The sequence below is a fragment of the Dama dama genome, chromosome 29 (genome assembly GCF_033118175.1).
Source record: "Dama dama isolate Ldn47 chromosome 29, ASM3311817v1, whole genome shotgun sequence".
NCBI lineage: Eukaryota > Metazoa > Chordata > Mammalia > Artiodactyla > Cervidae > Dama > Dama dama.
Window position 1 is genome coordinate 67,234,471 of NC_083709.1, and position 16,891 is coordinate 67,251,361.

Below are 16,891 nucleotides of genomic sequence, written 5' to 3' on the forward strand. Positions count from 1 at the left end.
CTTACAGATGTACAAGGTTCTGGGCTAGGTACCATTATTTTAATCCTCATGACAGCCCTTTGAGGCAGACATTATTATCCTCATTTTATAGTTAAGAAAAGCAAAGCCTTGAAGGATTAAGTGTTTCATTACTGGTCATATGTCTCTTGAGTGGAAGAACAGGATTTAAATCTGGGGTGTCTCACTCTGAGCCACCGGGCTGTTTGTAACCACTTGGGAGATTAATTATTGGCCAAGTTTTCATGTCTCTATGCATGTAGTTTAAAAAGGCTAGAGCTTCAGTGTCCTCATGGCTAAACAGCCACCTCTCAGCCTGGCTGGAAGACTTAACGGGGTCGCAGAGGAGAAGGCTCCAAGGCACAGTTTATACCAAGGAATCATGTGATAAACATAGCTTCCTTTCTTGGGCTTGGGTCTGGATTAAAATGAGGCTGTTGTCATCCTCTCTGCCTAAATGGAACCCATTGTACTGGTGGGTCAGTCTTGGGCGAGATTCCAATTAAGGACTCTAGGGACTGGGGGCGGGGAGTGGGGGGGCAGCCCCTGTGAAGCCCAAACCTGGGAGAGAGGGTACTGAATTTAGCCCAAGACTCCAACACCCAGTTATTCATCCACCACTCAGTCACTCACCCATTACCTCTCAGAAAAAAGAGGTTTACCTTCTATTCAAGTCCTTACTAAGTCTCTTTTGTTACAGGGCTCACTCTCAAACACTTAATTTTAACCCACAAAGCACTATTTGGGGATGACATGTTAGCTCCTGATAACTTCAACCAATGCTGTGCTTCAAATGCTTAGGAAGGTCACTCGGGCAGAAATGGAGACAAAAACACTAAGTGTAGATTTAGTCATTTTTCCTTATAATTGCAAGTGTTGAATGTTGTAAACAAGCCTTTTAAGGATTGCTTTAAAAGACAATATACTCTAAGTGGTTACTCTGCAGAGCTCATGAATAGAGAATGGGTACTTGGGGTTGGGAGTATAATTTCCAGTGACAGCATCATCCTAAGATGCAAACTGGCCTGTATCCTAAATGACTTGAATGGAAGTGAAGATGATGTTCTCTGGTAAGCTGTGTCAGATGACTTGGGAAGTGGTTCTAGTGGTGACAAAGATACCAATATCAAAGATGTATGTGAAGAGAATGAATATAATTGTTTCATGAATTAAATGTAAATATGGAAAAACAGTATTTCTAAATATACTTGTAACTTGTAAGACTTTATATTAATGTGCTAATTTTTAATTAATATATTAATTTATAATCAACATATTGGTATAGTAATATGTCTTGTATAAGTTACTTTACATGTATGTGAAATTAAATTTTAAAATGTATTAAATAAGTGGCACTCTAGCTCATCTATATTCCTAAAAGTTTATACATACAAATAGGTCAAAAGCTTTGTTTTGGCAGAAAGAGACTCACAGACTTACAGACTTTGGGAATGAACTTATGGTTGTGTTGGGGGTGTTGGTGTGGGTTGGGGTAAGGGGATGGATGTGGGGAAGGGATAGTTAGGGGGTTTGGGATGGACGTGTACACACTGTTATATTTAAAATGGATAACAAGGACCTACTGTATAGCACATGGAACTCTGCTCAATGTTATGTGTCAGCCTTGAGTGGGAGGGGAGTTGGGGGGTTAATGGATTCATATATATGTATAAATATGGCGGTAGTCCCTCTGCTGTTCAACTGAAACCATCACAACATTATTAATTGGCTATACCCCAATACGAAATAAAAAGTTTTTTTTTTTTAAGTTTTTAATAAAAGCTTTGTTTTGGAACTTTCTACTGGGAAAAGGCAGATCTCTCCATATTTGAGGCTGTCACATGGGTAGACATATTAACTGTAAGCCTGCAATGTACCAGGTATGGTATCAGGCTCTTAGTGAGGGAGCATTGGAGGAAGAGAGAATCCCGAACCAAATGAGTCTTGAGAGTCTGATTGGCCCCTTCCTGACAGCCAGATTGCTGGAACCCAAAGGAAGGTGAACACTTGCCCAGAATCACAGAAGAAAACCCAAGTTCTATGATGAGGAAAGAAATGATAGCAGACATCCAGGCAAACCTGGTCTGGTAGCCAAAGACCATCCTTTTCACATAGTAATGTCCCAGCCCCTGAACCAGAGCTTGGCCTAAAGGAAAGCAAAGAACTAGTGCTTCCAATATGGGATACCTGTTCTGCTGTGCAGAGGAGGTATCCACTTGCCGGGACAGGCCAGTGTCTAAAATAGGGTTAATATCAGTGGAATTAGCCATTTTTTCCTCAGTACTCCCTAAAGTGATTTTAAAAATCTATATCCCTTCTTGAGCATTTAAAAGTTGACATCTAGACTATCTGAAGCAATTTTAAATGCTTTTAAATAAACAATTAAAAATAATTACAAAAGATGTAATATATGGTATACTTTGAATATAGAGATTTTAAGATAAAACTCTCACATTGCAATTTTGAATGTATCCAATAAAATACAAATATCATAGCAATTTGAGACCCACGACCATCCTTTTAAAAAATACACGAATGAGTTCTTATTTAACAGTAGGAAATTGTATTTCCAATCCACTTCCCCCACAGAATTTTATTCTAATGTAATGTATTTTTATGCTTGAAAGTCTTTTATTGATTTTCCTATCATAGTTCTCTGCTACAAAAAGATGTATATAAATTGAATTCTTTTATTTTTTGTGACCATAAGCTTCTAAGAATTAAAAAATTCTTCTGGACTATCACTTCAAGTATTAGTAATACAAATAATAAAAATAACATGAATGTACTGCAAATTTTGATAATTATTAAACAGTTAAATTTTACTGGAAGTGTTTCTGTTAATGAGATGGATCGGGGAAGACCACCTCATACCGCCACTCAATCTGTGTCTCCAGGGAGAGTCATTTACATAGACTATGATGTAGATGGCAACCCCAGAAATTATGCAGTGGACAACCTGCACAACTTTATATGGTGACCCTGGTGAGGGATATTTGTAGAGCCTTGATTAAAGGTGACATTGAGAACACCATTTGTTGGCTAATCCCTTTATTTGATGTCTCAGAAGCTGGGATTCAATGGACAGTGCATCATAATAAGGTTCAGGGTGAAAAGATGCATGAGTCTGTACAGTAGAAGGGGTTTTATAGAAAAGGGAAGATGGAAATGGAAAACTGGCATGATGCTTCCACCACAGGCAGATCAGTTTTAGGAAATGTTTCCTATGGAAGCTGATGAGCAGGAAATAGATTCCCTTAAAGTTATCTGTTCTTGGTATCCCCTGGAAAGACATACCGTCAGGAACTGTTAACCTCTGGGGTACCTCCACAGGCCAGCCTGCGGTGCCTGTGGAGCTGTCCATGGTCCTGACCAGATCAGAGGTTTTCCTGCCATACCCTGGATCCTTTGCCTTTCGGCAGGCCCTCTCAGCCAGGACCACCAAATCCACAGAGCCCAACACAAAGTCTGGCTCTGACTGTGGGCCTGATAAATGCCTTGAACCAGCCTAAGGAAGAACATAATAGCACCCACTTGTTTAGGACTGAATAAGTTCCAGGCACTAATCTCAGCATTTAAGTAATCTCATTTAACCTTCCCTCAAACCCATAAAATACATACTGTGTTTCTCAGATGAGAAAACAGAGGCTTGCATAAGGTAAACAACTTGCTCAAAGTCACACAAGTACATGTGGGGAAGGGAGGTTTCAAACCTAGTCCAGGGCAGTGAAGCTCTGAAGACTGCACCCTTTTCTATCCCACCATGTCTCTTTAAAACATGAACAGAGAAGGGGACTATGGTGCTTATGGCCTCCTGTGAGCTAAGTGCTTTGCACATTATCACATTTAAGTCTCACTACATCCTACAAGGCAAACACTGTTATCTATTAGCTACAGAGGAGGAAAATGAAGCCCAAGCTAGTAAGCAGTAGAGTCAGAGTCTGACCCTGGGTCCATCCATTACCAAAGAACAGTCTTATCCACCCTCCCTTAGGCAACCCACTGAGCTAGGATGTCAACTCTCCAGCCATAACTGAATGCAGAATCCATTACCTCTTACTATAAGTCCCTTGGTATAAACTACCTTGAATTTCCCTACCAAGAATAAGGGAAATAAAAACAGTAAAGTCACTGTTGGAAAATTTGGCTTCGGAGTCCTTTTGGCCCAGCCTTACGTTTTCCACAATCATTTCACTTAATTCTTAGAATGCTTCTTAGGCCTGACCACGTGCCAGGTACCTACCTAGATGCTGCTAAAGGCATTGGGGATGAAGGAAAAGATGGTTCCTGACCTCAGTTGCTGTCATTTGACATGTCTTCTTAAATTCCAGAAAGATAGTGGTCCACACAGAGCCCCAGGATCTAGAGGAAGAAGCTGATTCTGATGGGGGAATCTGGGAAGCTTTATGAATATGGTGGAATTTGAACTGGATGTCATTGCTGTTGAGTTAATTCAGTCACAACAGGCAGCTTATTCTGAAGGATCTAGAGAACTATGGCCATATGGTCTTAGCTTGGAGTGCCTGAGTCTGTCTGTCCTGCAGATTGCAAGTTCTTAGTTCACATCTGCACAGAGCTAAAGCATGATAGTTTACTGGGCATTAAGCTGTTAAACTCATTATAGCAGCATTTTATGAAAATAATTCCAGCTAAATACACCTTGGTTTCTCATAGGAATAGATCAGTAGTTAGTTCTTAGCCAGGCACATATTTCCCTTGCAAATAGGGCTGCTGAGTGGAGTCCCCTAAAGGCAAGGCTCCGCAGACCTCAGGAGCTCTGTGGGTATTTTTCATAGTTGATCTCTGCAAAATCCTGTGCCCTAGCCAGATAGCCCCTTCCTGACTGCGCCTGAGACAGCTCTGGGAGGATAATGCCTCCCTGGTGCTCTCCTGTGATAGTAAGTGGAGTCTCTTCATCAGGGCCCATCCTGGCCTTTTTCCCTGAGCCACACCCAGTGATGGGGGTGGAGGGCCTGACAGAGGACCCTACTCCCCTGCAGACCGGGCACCACTAATTATAGGGGCAGTGTTCTGCAGAGGGACCCTCAGGGTATGAGCTGGGATAGGGCAGTCCAAATCCTCAAGAGTGTCTCAAGAACCAAACTATAAAGAGATGCTAGCATTTCCCCAGGTGGTGCACACTGACTGAGTGTATTTTTTCCGCAATCCTGGGCCATTTGGTTTCTCTGAGGAAAGTTGGCAAGTTTTTGAGACACTCTCCATTTCTCATTTTTGCGGGGGGGGGGGGGGTGGGGGATCAGACAATCTGTCATGATGCTTTACTTTCCTTCTATTGCCATTAAAAGGTCTCCCCCCCACCCTTTTGGTGAACTTTTGAATCTTAAGACAATGAATTCTGGTCACGTCTATAACAGCAATGTTTCTTGAGTTCCTACCAAGTACTAGGTGCTTTTCCTGGGATATTTCATTTCATTCTGCAAAGTAGGCAGTGTTGGCCCCATTTTACTCAAGAGAAGAGTGAGGTTTGGAAAGGTAGAATGACTTGCAAGGTCATAACTGTTGGGTGGTAAAGTCGGGATTTGAACCCAGGTTTCTCTGACTCTAGACAGCATGTTCTCTGCATGGAGACCCTTGGGCCAGCTCCTCTAGGCCTGTCTCATGCCTGCCAGCATCTCTGAAGTGTAGTTTCAGTTGCTAAATTGCAGTTTAGAGTAAATGGAAGCATGACTTTCTTTGATCCACATGTAGCATCAGTGTAGCATAAAGGACTGGTACCCTCATTGCTGTGTGGCTTTGGACAAGTCATTAACCTCTCTGGACCTGAGGTCCTTATGTAAAGAAAAAGCATGGAATGGATGATTTTCTCTGGGACTTTGAACTTCCAAAGCCCTGTGCTTCAAAGGCCACAGTAAATTCAGGGTCTTTGTGCAATTGCAGCCCATCTGATATTTTCCCCAACTTGACCTTTTCTTAAATTCATTTCATTAATTCTCTTATTCATAAGAATGCATTTTCATTTCATGGTTCCTATGTTTAGTGCCTTCTCCTGATGATGCTTCTCTTCCCCGGTATAATTTTTTGTTCCATTAATTTCCAAGGACCATTTTGCCAGATCAGAGTGTTAAGAATCATTCACACCTCTTCCATTTGTCTAACCAACCGCTCATCCATTTCTCTCCAGAAATAATTGTATATGGTTCAATAAGTTTATTGTTCAAATCTGTTTACACTTCAGGATGCATCTCATCAGGATTCGTTTTAAAGGGTGGAAGCCAGTTTCCAATTATCATTATTATATCTGTTTCTCTAAGTTTCCCAAATACTCTTTTTCTTCATCTTCAGGAGCTTTTTTTTTTTTTTTAATTTATTTTTCTTTCATGTTGAGGACAGACTTTAAACCAAAAAAGCACTAGTTCTTTTCAATATTTATTTACCTCTGTTTCTCCAACTCACTGTGGCTAGTGAATCACCTGAGCCTGATCGTGGGCTTTCTCAGTATTCAGCATGACTCTGCCTTTATTTTGAGAAGTTCCCCATTAAGAGGGACTTCCCTGGTGGTCCAGTGGCTAAGACTTTGCGTTCCTAATGCAGGGAGCCTGGGTTCAATCCCTGGTCTGGGGTCCCATGTGCCACAACTAAAAAAGACCCCAAATGTCACAACTAAGACCCAGTGCAGCCAAATAAATAAAGAAATATTAAAAAAAAAAAAGAAGTCCCTCATTAAGAGATCACTGGGTCTTTGTGACTCTATCAGGCTGTGGACACAGTGGGCAGGTGAGATCTGAGAAGGGAGAGAGGGGAGAAAGAGAAGCAGAAGCTGAAATCTAGGAGAAAGAAGAGGGGAGATTTTTAAATGACATTGCCAGGTTTCAGGACAGACAGCAAACCAGTTGCCAAACTAGCCCAGGTCTGTCTCCCCCTGAGCCCTCTCAGAAGTGGAGGTAGAACTTGGGGATCTGGGACCCAAAACATGGGTTTCAGCTCTGTTCTGCCAGATAGTCAATGGGCAGTACATCTCTTCATCTCTGCCTCAGTTCCTTAGTTGTGAAACTGGGGATAAAAGTAGTTCTTGCTTCATCGGGACATGTGGGGCTTTATTCATAGTCCATTTATCCAGTTACTTACTGGTTCCTACAACGTGCCAGGCTGAGCCCCGAGGATATAGCTGAGGGCAAAGCCCAGACTCAGTGGCCCCATGGATGGAGTTGTGATCAGGGTGGGATGACCTAGAGTGATATATTCATTTCTCATGTAAAATCCACCAGTACCGCAACAGCGTCCCTGCAGGGCGCTGGGGAGCCCTGGGAGTCAGCAGGTCAGGGGAGGGGAGAAAGAGGTGAGCAGAGGCAGGGGTGGCTGGGACAGAGAGGGCGGGGAGCCTGGTTCCCTGTGGAGCTGGTTGGGAGAAGGACCAGAGATGCCAAAGAAGCGCTCGGCTCTGGCCAGCTGCGCCCATGAGTACCTGATCTGTGGCTTCAGTCTTCCCAGGTCCCGCAGGCTTCGCCCCCTGAGGGGGAACAGAGCTGTTTAATACCTCCAGGCCAACTGCGGGGACAGCAGGGACAGACCCAGAAGGAAGGATCTAGGGTCAAGGGTCGGGTCAGGCGTCCCCGTGGTTGGGGCACCAGTGTCTGGACCCACCTGAATGGGGGTCCAACTGCATGAGAATCTGAGTAAGGTGACATGAGGTCACAAGATTTTCTGATACTGTCTTCTACGGTGGTTCATAAACTTTGGCATGTATCAGAACCACTGGGGGAGCTTGTTTCCAGATATAGATATCTGGCCTCCATCCCTCGAGGCTGATTTATCAAGCCTGGGCCAAGGCCTAGAGTCTGCATTGTATTGGGTTGGCCCAAAAGTTCATTCTGGTTTTTCTGTAAGAGTGTATGGAAAACCCTGAACAAACTCTTTGGCCAATCCAATAACAAGCGCCTCAGGTTGGGGTCCCCCCACCAATGAGAAGTTCTGCACATGGGCAACTTGACCTTCTAAACAAACTTGGGTCTTATGTGGATTCCAGCAACCTTGGTCAGCAAGGCTAGGAGGCTTTTCAAGGGAATGGACCCTTTTTCTTGGATCTGAATGTGCTAATATTATCACCGTCTCAGAGCCTGAAAACATTGAGCTTCTTGTCAAAATTCATATAGCAGCATGAAATAGGAATTAAGGAGATATAGCCTGGTACTTGATTTCAGTGAAGCTTCAAGAACCCAGTCAGATGTGCCGTCATCAGCTGTGAGAACAGCCCAGCCAGTCCAGTGAACATCTGGATCTTCTGCCTGTTGACAGCAGACACTAAGGGAAGCGGGGACATAGGTGGTTTCCCTAGTACCGAACAGTGGAGGGGCTGCTGATTCAGAGGGGACTCAGCTGTGGGAATCCTGCTGGCTCTAGGGGCCTATTTGGGGTCAGGCCCTGGAGGAGATGGAGGCGGAGGGGTGGGGGACTCTTGGACTTGGTGGCAAGGTGATCAAGCATCCTGGTTTGTCAATGACTTTGCTAGTTTTAGCTCTGAAATTCTCATGTTCCAGGCAACCCCTCAGACCGGGGCCAGCCCAGCTGCTTGGTCACCCTACTTGTTGACAAGGGAACTGCATTCTTCTGGGGTGATTACAGGTCCACCATCACTGTGTGACCTTGGGCAAGTGTCTTAACTGCGCTAGGGTTTAGTTTTCTGACCTGTTAACTGAGAATAATATTGCTTCCTTCATAGGAGGATTTTTGAGGAGAAGTAAATGAAATAGGTGTAGACCCTTAGCATAGCGCTTGGTACATTTATTCATTTGACAAATATGTTTTGGTCACGATTGTCGTATTTACCATATTTCTTTGAATCTAAGATGCATCAATTGTCTGGTGCACAATGATGGATCTATGAAGGAAAAAAAAAAAGGCTGCCAATTAAACTTTCGACCTGTGGTTGGTTGATTGCAAGTTGTAACCCCCTTTCAGAGATGTGAAAATATGAGCAAAGGTCCATCTAGCTTCAGCGAACCAGGTAGCACGCTGGAACCCCCTGAGGCCACTGTGGTGAATTAGGCACTGTAGTCTCTGCCTTTGCTCAATTTGTAGCTCAGGGCAAGCATCCCGGTGGAGATAATTTTCTAAAAAACCCTGAAGTGTAAACACATCTTCTTGAAGAATGTGGCAGGTATTCTATTTATGTATTTGCTTGGCCATGCTGTGTGGCATGCGAGGTCTTAGTTCCCCGATCAGGGATTGATCAATCAGGGATTGATCGTGTCCTCTGCTTTGCAGCACAGAATCTTAACCACTGGGTGGCCAGGGAAGTCCCCAGGGTTCAAATGTTACAATATGAAGGAAAGTTTTAGGCTGTCCAGTGTGCCGGAAGAGAAAATTCGTGGGTTCCCCTTGGGACATGATTGCTTTGTGACCTAGGGCCAGTGTTTGGTGGAAATCTGAGCCTCATGTGTGCAAAGAGGGGTTAATTCAGCTCTGAGGCCCTCCCAGCTTTGCCCTTTGGGGCCCCTGTAGGTGTAAGCACTTCCTCTCCCAATTCTGGGAAGCATTTCCTCGAAGTGAGATGGCCTGACAAGGGAACACAGCCTCACTTAAGTTCCCTGGGAGTGGGGGTGGGGTGCGCTGGGGTGGTGGTGAAGGCGCCCGGGAGTGGGCAAGGGAAATTGCAGGTGCCAGAGACTGGGATTGGATGGGAACCAGGGAGAACATCCCACTGCTGTTTTCTCTGAAGAAACATGTTTCCCCCATTATTGTTAATTCCCTATATGGGGAAATTCCGTCTGTTGGGGAACTGAGAATAGACCCATCATAGCATCTCCCCTCACCCCCAGTGTCTGCTTGATCATCTTCCAGAGGAGAATCCTGTAAGGTCAGAGGAGAATTCTGGAAGGTCAGGTGTGAGGGTTTTAGCCCTGAGTGGGGGAGGTGTGGTCACTGCAAACTCTGAGGACGGTGCTGGTTCCTACTTAGGGCCCAGAAGTAGCGCTGAGTTAACTCCTCTGGAAAACCCTGGGCTGAGAATGCCGTGCCAGGATCGTGGTCCTGGGCATCCAGGAGCTCCTTTATGGATCTCATTACCGGACTGCGATGTCGGCTGAGGGGGAGAATGCTGAGTGGTCTGAGGTAGAGCTACCCTGGGGTCCCTCCTTCGGGAAGTCTGGTGTGGTCATGGGAGTAGAGGGGTACAATCAGAAACCTGTTCCAGAATCCTGGTTGAGGGTAGAAATTCCATGTTGAGGTGGGGTTGGAGAGCTGATCTGCAAATATGCATCACTTGAAAATATACTGTGTTTTTTCCAACTTTGTCGTTGTTTAGTCGCTAAGTCATGTTCCACACTTTCGTGACCCCCATGGACTGTAGCATGCCAAGCTCCTCTGTCCATGGGGTTTCACAGGCAAGAATATGGGAATAGGTTGCCATTTCGTTTTCCAGGGGATCTTCCCAACCAGGGATCAAACCCACATCTCCTGCATTGGCAGGTGGATTCTCTACTGCTGAGCCACCAGGGAAGCCCCTTTTCCGACAAGTAATTTTTTTTGTTGTGGACAACTTGGGAAAATACAAATAAAAGATAAAAGAAGGAAATAAAAATCATGGCAGTCTTGCAATCTATATTCAACCTCCTTTAAAATTCTGAAATATTTTTTCTCAGGATCTTTTTCTAAACACAGGCCTAATCTGTACACTTGAGGGACAAGGGCAAGCATACTGTTGGAGTCCCATAAACCACATGTTTAAATCATTTTCCTAAAGAAGTTGTTTTTCTTCTAAAGGATTCAAAATTATTAAGATGAGAAGGCAAACTTCAAATTATAATTAGTAAATGTTGAAAATTTAGATAAAATTATTCCCATAAAGCTGAGAACTTTAATTAATTTTCAGATGTTTGAGTAAATTAAACTCAATATTCAAAATAGTAAAATTTGATGCTATTTTTAATGGCCAAGTTCCATTTAGTTGTCAATATAGAGAACTGGCATCATGCTTCATGCATATTATATCTAGACCTACATGCATACAAATTTAAGAGTAAAATGAATTATTTGCTATTGTAGAACATTCCTCAGCTGTTATGTGCAGCTGTTGCAAATGTGTTAATTAGTGAGTAGTCCTGGAACCACGAATTACAAGAAGAAGAACAGCAAGGAATGGACACTTCGCACCACTAGGAGATGATACTTTGTTATGCAAGAAAAGATTGCACTTCATGCTATCTGAGAGGAAGTATCTGACAAATTAATTTGTCTTTTCTTTAAGCATATCCACTGCTCAAATCTTGCCTCCACGCTGAGGCAGTGTCCGTCTCTGGAGTCAGCAGCAACTCACCCCACACAGTATTGTGGCTCTGGGACTCAGTCCCTTTTTGTTTCACAAATGGAGGGCCAGAAATGGAGATGTATTTCCTAGGGCTTAAATGATGTTAATTGCAAGTTGGTGTTTAAGGTGACGCTTTGAAGCACCAAGCATCAGATCCCAGGAAACAGAAACACCCATGTCTTCTGGGATAACTATTCATATGTGAGTGTGTTTATGAAACTTAGGGTGTAGAATGCCCTAAATTGTGACTCCAAACAAGGACCATCTTTGCTTAGGTATCAGGATATGTGTGTGTGTGTGTGTGTGTGTGTGTGTGTGTGTGTATAATATTGGAATATTAGGAACAAACTATAGGTATTACTTCCCCAGTTTTATATATCATAAGCATTTTCTTTGTGTCTTCTTAAAATTTATTTTTAATGATTGCACAATATTCCAAAATCAATTATGTGATCAGTGATTAAACTGTGTGTGCTTAGTCACTTAGCTGTGTCTGACTCTTTGCAACCCTTTGGACTGTAGCCCACCAGGCTCCTCTGAGACCTGTACTGTTGAAATGTATGTTGTTTCCAATTTTTCTCTCTTATAAACAACACCACAGTGAACATCCTTATGCATATCTGAGGTCCATTTCTGGAAGAGCTATCATTAGGTCAAAGAGGATATACATTGTGTACATCAAATTGAATGAAGGAGGGATCCCTTTAAAAGCTCATTGTTGAATTAACTTGTTAAGGATTGATTCCAGGCAGACCAATAAGGCAGGCAGCACTAGATTGACCCACGGAGCGGAGTCTGGAGTCCTGGATCCCAACTGTGTGTGAGCTTGGGCAAGGCCCTTCCTATCTGGGTGCTAGTTTCTCCATCGACCCAAAGAAGAGTTGGACTAGATATTTCCTCAGCCCTTGCAATCAGAAACACTCTGATTCTGGGAGTCTGCTGGATGAGTGGAGCCAAACTCAATCCTCAGGGGCTGCAGCCATAAGACCCACTCTGACCCCTGCTGGCTGGTTGCCGGATGCCAGTCTTGTTCCTGCCTCCTTCAGGCAGAGCCCCTGAATCCTGGGGACTCTCAGCATCTCAGCTGCCTGCTGTGACACCAGCAAGCTAGAAGTGGCTGCTGCTCCATCTCCAGGAAAGGCATTCTTCAGGCTGAGTCCTCGATGTCTTATCCATTTGTGCAACAAATGCTCCCAGCGTCCTCCTTTGTGCCAGGGCTATGTGAGGGGACTGGGAACTCATTTTTCACCCTTGAATGCACAATCTAGAAAGAGTAGAATGGGCCTCCTTTTACTACCATACAGAGCAGAAGGAGAGGTACAGAGAAAATCCTTCAGATGTTTAACAATTTGGCTAAGACTAGGCTCTCAAGCCTCTGCTATTCACTTGTTTGGATAAAGAGCCCAAATGGCTGTACTGGGTTGAATAATGTCCCTCTAAGATTCATGTCTGCCTAGACCTGTCATGTGATAGAGGGCCCTTGGAGATGTAGTCAGGTCAAGATGGCATCACACTGGTGGACCCTAATCCAATGACAGATGTCCTCACAAGAAAAGGAAACAGAGACACAAAGAGATGTAGAGGGGAGCGGGCCCTGTGATGATAAAGGCAGAGACGGAGTGATGCAGCCACACGTCGAGGAGTGCCAGGGATTGTCAGAAGAACCTGAACGCCTGGAGCCTTCAGAGAGAGCATGACCCTGCCGGCACCTTGGTTCTGGGCTTTTGGCCTCTGGAACCACGAGGGAATGCATTTCGTTGTTTTAGGCCTCCCAGTTTCTGGTGATGTGTTATAGCAACCCCAGGAAACTAGCCCGATGGTGACTTCCTGAGGGTGAAAGTTGGCACACCACGGAGTGCTAGGAAATCTGTGTGTGAGCGTTATGAGTGTGTGAGCATTATGAGTGTGTGTGAGTGTGGGGAGCCGGAAGGACTGAGCTGTACCCCTAGTCCAGCTGCTGACTGTGCTGGAAGCACAGCCTAAATAATGTAATTCTAGAAATGAGACAATAGCCACTGCTCCACCTCTCCTAGCTTGCTGGCACGACCCTGGGTGAGACCCTGTCTCCTCTCTGGGCATTGTGTTTCTTGGTCTATGTGGGAAGGATTGGACTACACTGGTGGTTTTAATCATTCATTCTTCTGCTATTTCGCTTCCTAAAACTACATTCTTAGGGACTATGCCAAGATTTCTTTCTTTACTTTTTGTTTCTTTGAGAGACAGAGCTCTTTCTCTCAAACAAAAGTAACCGTAGTGCCCTTGACATAGAAGAGTACACAGTTTATAACTGGGCGGGGTGCAGGGTCTCGGGGCCGGATGGAGGGGCTCGGGGCCGGGTGGAGGATCTCAGGGCTGGGTGGAGGATCTCAGGGCTGGGTGGAGCACTCCTGAGGACTGCTGCCCCACTGCAGAGGATCAGGCTGTGCTCAGTCCTCTGGCATTGACAAGGGTGACCTTTGATATCAGATGATTGCAGACCGCACCCCAGAAGTGAGTCATTTTCCTCATTATTTAACTGAAAGCTTCGTTTGACCTGACCTAATAAACCCTGAGAGTTTATTTACACACGCATGTCATCACGTAACTTTTCCATGGGCTCAGAGAGGGTAAGTGCATTTGTTTTTTCATGTCTGCTGTAACAAATTGACCACAAACTTGACGGCCTCAAACAAAAATGTATTCTCTCACAGTTCTTGAGACTAGTAAGTCCAAAATCAGTTTCACTGGGCCAAAAGCAAGGTGTCCACAAGGCCACACTCCCTGCTCTAAAGGAGAATCCATTGTTTGCCTCTTCCAGCTCCCGGTGGCTGCTAGCACTCCTCGGCTCATGGCCACATGACTCCAATCTCTGCCTCCATGTTCACATTGCCTTATAATCTGTGTCAAATTCCCTCTGCCTCTCTCATACAAGGATCTTTGTGACTGCATTTAGGACACACACACATTTATTGAGGGTAATCTCTCCATCTCGAGGTCTGCAATTTAATCATGTCTACAAAGTCTACTTTGCCATGTAAGGTAAGATTTACACCTGGCATCAGACTCTGAAATTTTAGGAGGGATATGACTCATTCCACTCCAGAAGTGATGTGTTCACAGTGAGTCAGTGGCAGAAATGTATTCTTTCAGCCTCCCACTCTCTTTCTCTTGTTATTGCCACCCCCTACCTCTGCCCAGTAAAGAAGCTGTAGATGGAATTTGGAGCCCTTTTGGGGGTGAGAGGTAGGGGAGGAGACATTGCCATCAGCCTCCTGGGCAGTGCCTTCTGATCTCAGGGCACATGAAGAGCAAAGTCATCCCCATGGAGAAGCACAGAAGAAAGCCCACCTGGGCAGCCATGTCTGAAGGCAGCCCTCCGGGAAAGGCTCACCTGACCAGGGAGGCCACTTGTGTACATTGTGCTGGATCCTTGTGAGGAGCCTCCCCCTCTGATGTGATCCCCTCAACAGCCCTGAGACAGAGATTATTAATTAGCACCGCTTTACAAATGAGAAAACAGGCTCTGAGAGGGAAAGGGCCCTGCCTAAAGCTACATGGATAGTGAAGGATAGTGTTGGATCTGAATCTGTCACTATGTGAAGACTTTAGAGTACCCATTTGGGTCTGGGTTTCTGTTACCCTGAGCACAGGGCTATAGCATGGGATGCGAGTCTGGAAGCATAGGCTCCTCTTCTAAATAGTTCTATGAGCAACTCACTCTAAGTCTCAGAGCCTGTGCTTCCTTGTCTGTAAAATGGGATTGAGAGCCCTTGATCTCCCTCCTGAGTTGTTATGAGGTCCCAAGGAACTCGTGTCTGGGGTGGCCTGGTACCTCTGCTGCCCACAGAGGAGGTGCTATAGGTAAGGTTTCCCTGGGTCAGCAAGCTGTGAACAGTCTTCCAGGAAGAAGGTTGGTGAGATGGAAGGTGTTGCATATGGGCTTTGCTGGGGCTGGCACAGACAAGGGCAATTGACCCCTCTGGAAGGCAGCAAGCAGGATGTGCATCCAAGGTGACCCAGCTCTAGCTGATGGCCATTTTATCTGACTCAACAGACATTCACTAGGCAGTAAATCTAGGACAAGCCCTGAGCGGGAGACAAACTCAAAACATGGTGGATTCTGCACCACTGACCTCTCAGGTCACAAGGAGAAATGGGTGTGTAAATAATCTAAGAGAAGACAGCATGTGGTCAGTACCAAGAGAAGAACACAAATAAGTGAATGGAGGCCCGAGAAGGGCATGACCAACTCTGACCCAGGGCAGGGGTTTCATGAAGGACAGTGGAATCACGATCCTCTCTGTGGTCCTAGTGCCTTGGTATCGCCAGCTTGATCCTCATGCCATCCCTCGGGAGATAGAGTAAGGATAGTTCCTAAATAACTTTTATTACTGTAAAATTAAGAGTGTAAAGCCCACTGTAGAATATGTAGGTAATGCAAACAAACAAAGAGAAGAAAATAAAAATCTCTTAGAAGCCCATCGCCAGTGACTCGCCATTGTCCATATTTTGGTGTATTTTCTTCTAGTATTTTTTCCTCCATAGATTTCACTCTAGATTCTCTCTTATAGCATGCTTTTTAAAAAAAAACAACAACACCTTAACAAGGAATAACTGTGTGTCACTAATTGTTTTGACAGCTAAATTGGATACATAATGTTCCATTAGATGGTTGGAACATCCTTTACCCAATCCCTAAAGATCAGATATTTAGATAATTTATCCCCTAACCCCCACTATTATAAGCAGATTCCTATAATTGGGATAAAATTATAGGGAAAAAATTCCTAAAGTTCTTACATCTTTGTTCACACAGTTATTATTTCCTTCAGAGAAATGCCTGGGTTTGAAGTTACAGTATCAGAGGGTAAGCTCCTTTTAACAGCCAAGTTTGCCCTCCACAAAGGTTCTTCTGATTTATATTCTTAGCAACAGTGTTTGAAAGTGCCTGTATCTCTCCAGAGTCACTGATGCTGGCTTTTATCACATTTTAATATTTGTCAGTTTGATAATCAAAAATGTCCTCTAGCTGGTTTAACCTATATTTCTAAGTTGATTAGAAATTTTGAACATTCCTTCAATATTTACCAGCCATGTATATGTGTACATGTACTTCCTGGTAAAATGTCCAGTTTGTGTTTCCCTGATATATTTGTAAGACCATTTTATGCACTAGGATGGGGAACAGTGTTCCCCACTTTGTTGATGAGGAAGCTGAGGTTCGGTGAGGGTAAGTGACTTGCCCAAGGTCACTTTGGCAAATCAGTGCTGGAACGGAGTCCTCCACCCTGAGATTTGCAGTCACTCTTTAGTACTGTGCCCACTACGTCACGCTGATAGATGACCCTCTCCTATGGTCCTGGGGGAAGAAAATCAAGCCTGCCTTGTTTCAATTTAGTCTTGATTCTTAAAATAATCTATCCTCTAACATATAGTCGTGTTAGCAGAGAAAATATGTTTCGCCACTTAGCGCTAAAGGAGTGGAGATCCGCAGTGGGCTATGACCCTTTAAGAGTGTGCCCTCCATCCTGATAAATCAGGTCCTGGAAGGCTGTGTGGGATATTAGTGCTGACGTGTGTGGGGACAGTTAGCACAGTTATTAACAGGATACCATGGCTGGAGGCAGCTGGCTCAGCGTGCACCTGAGCTCC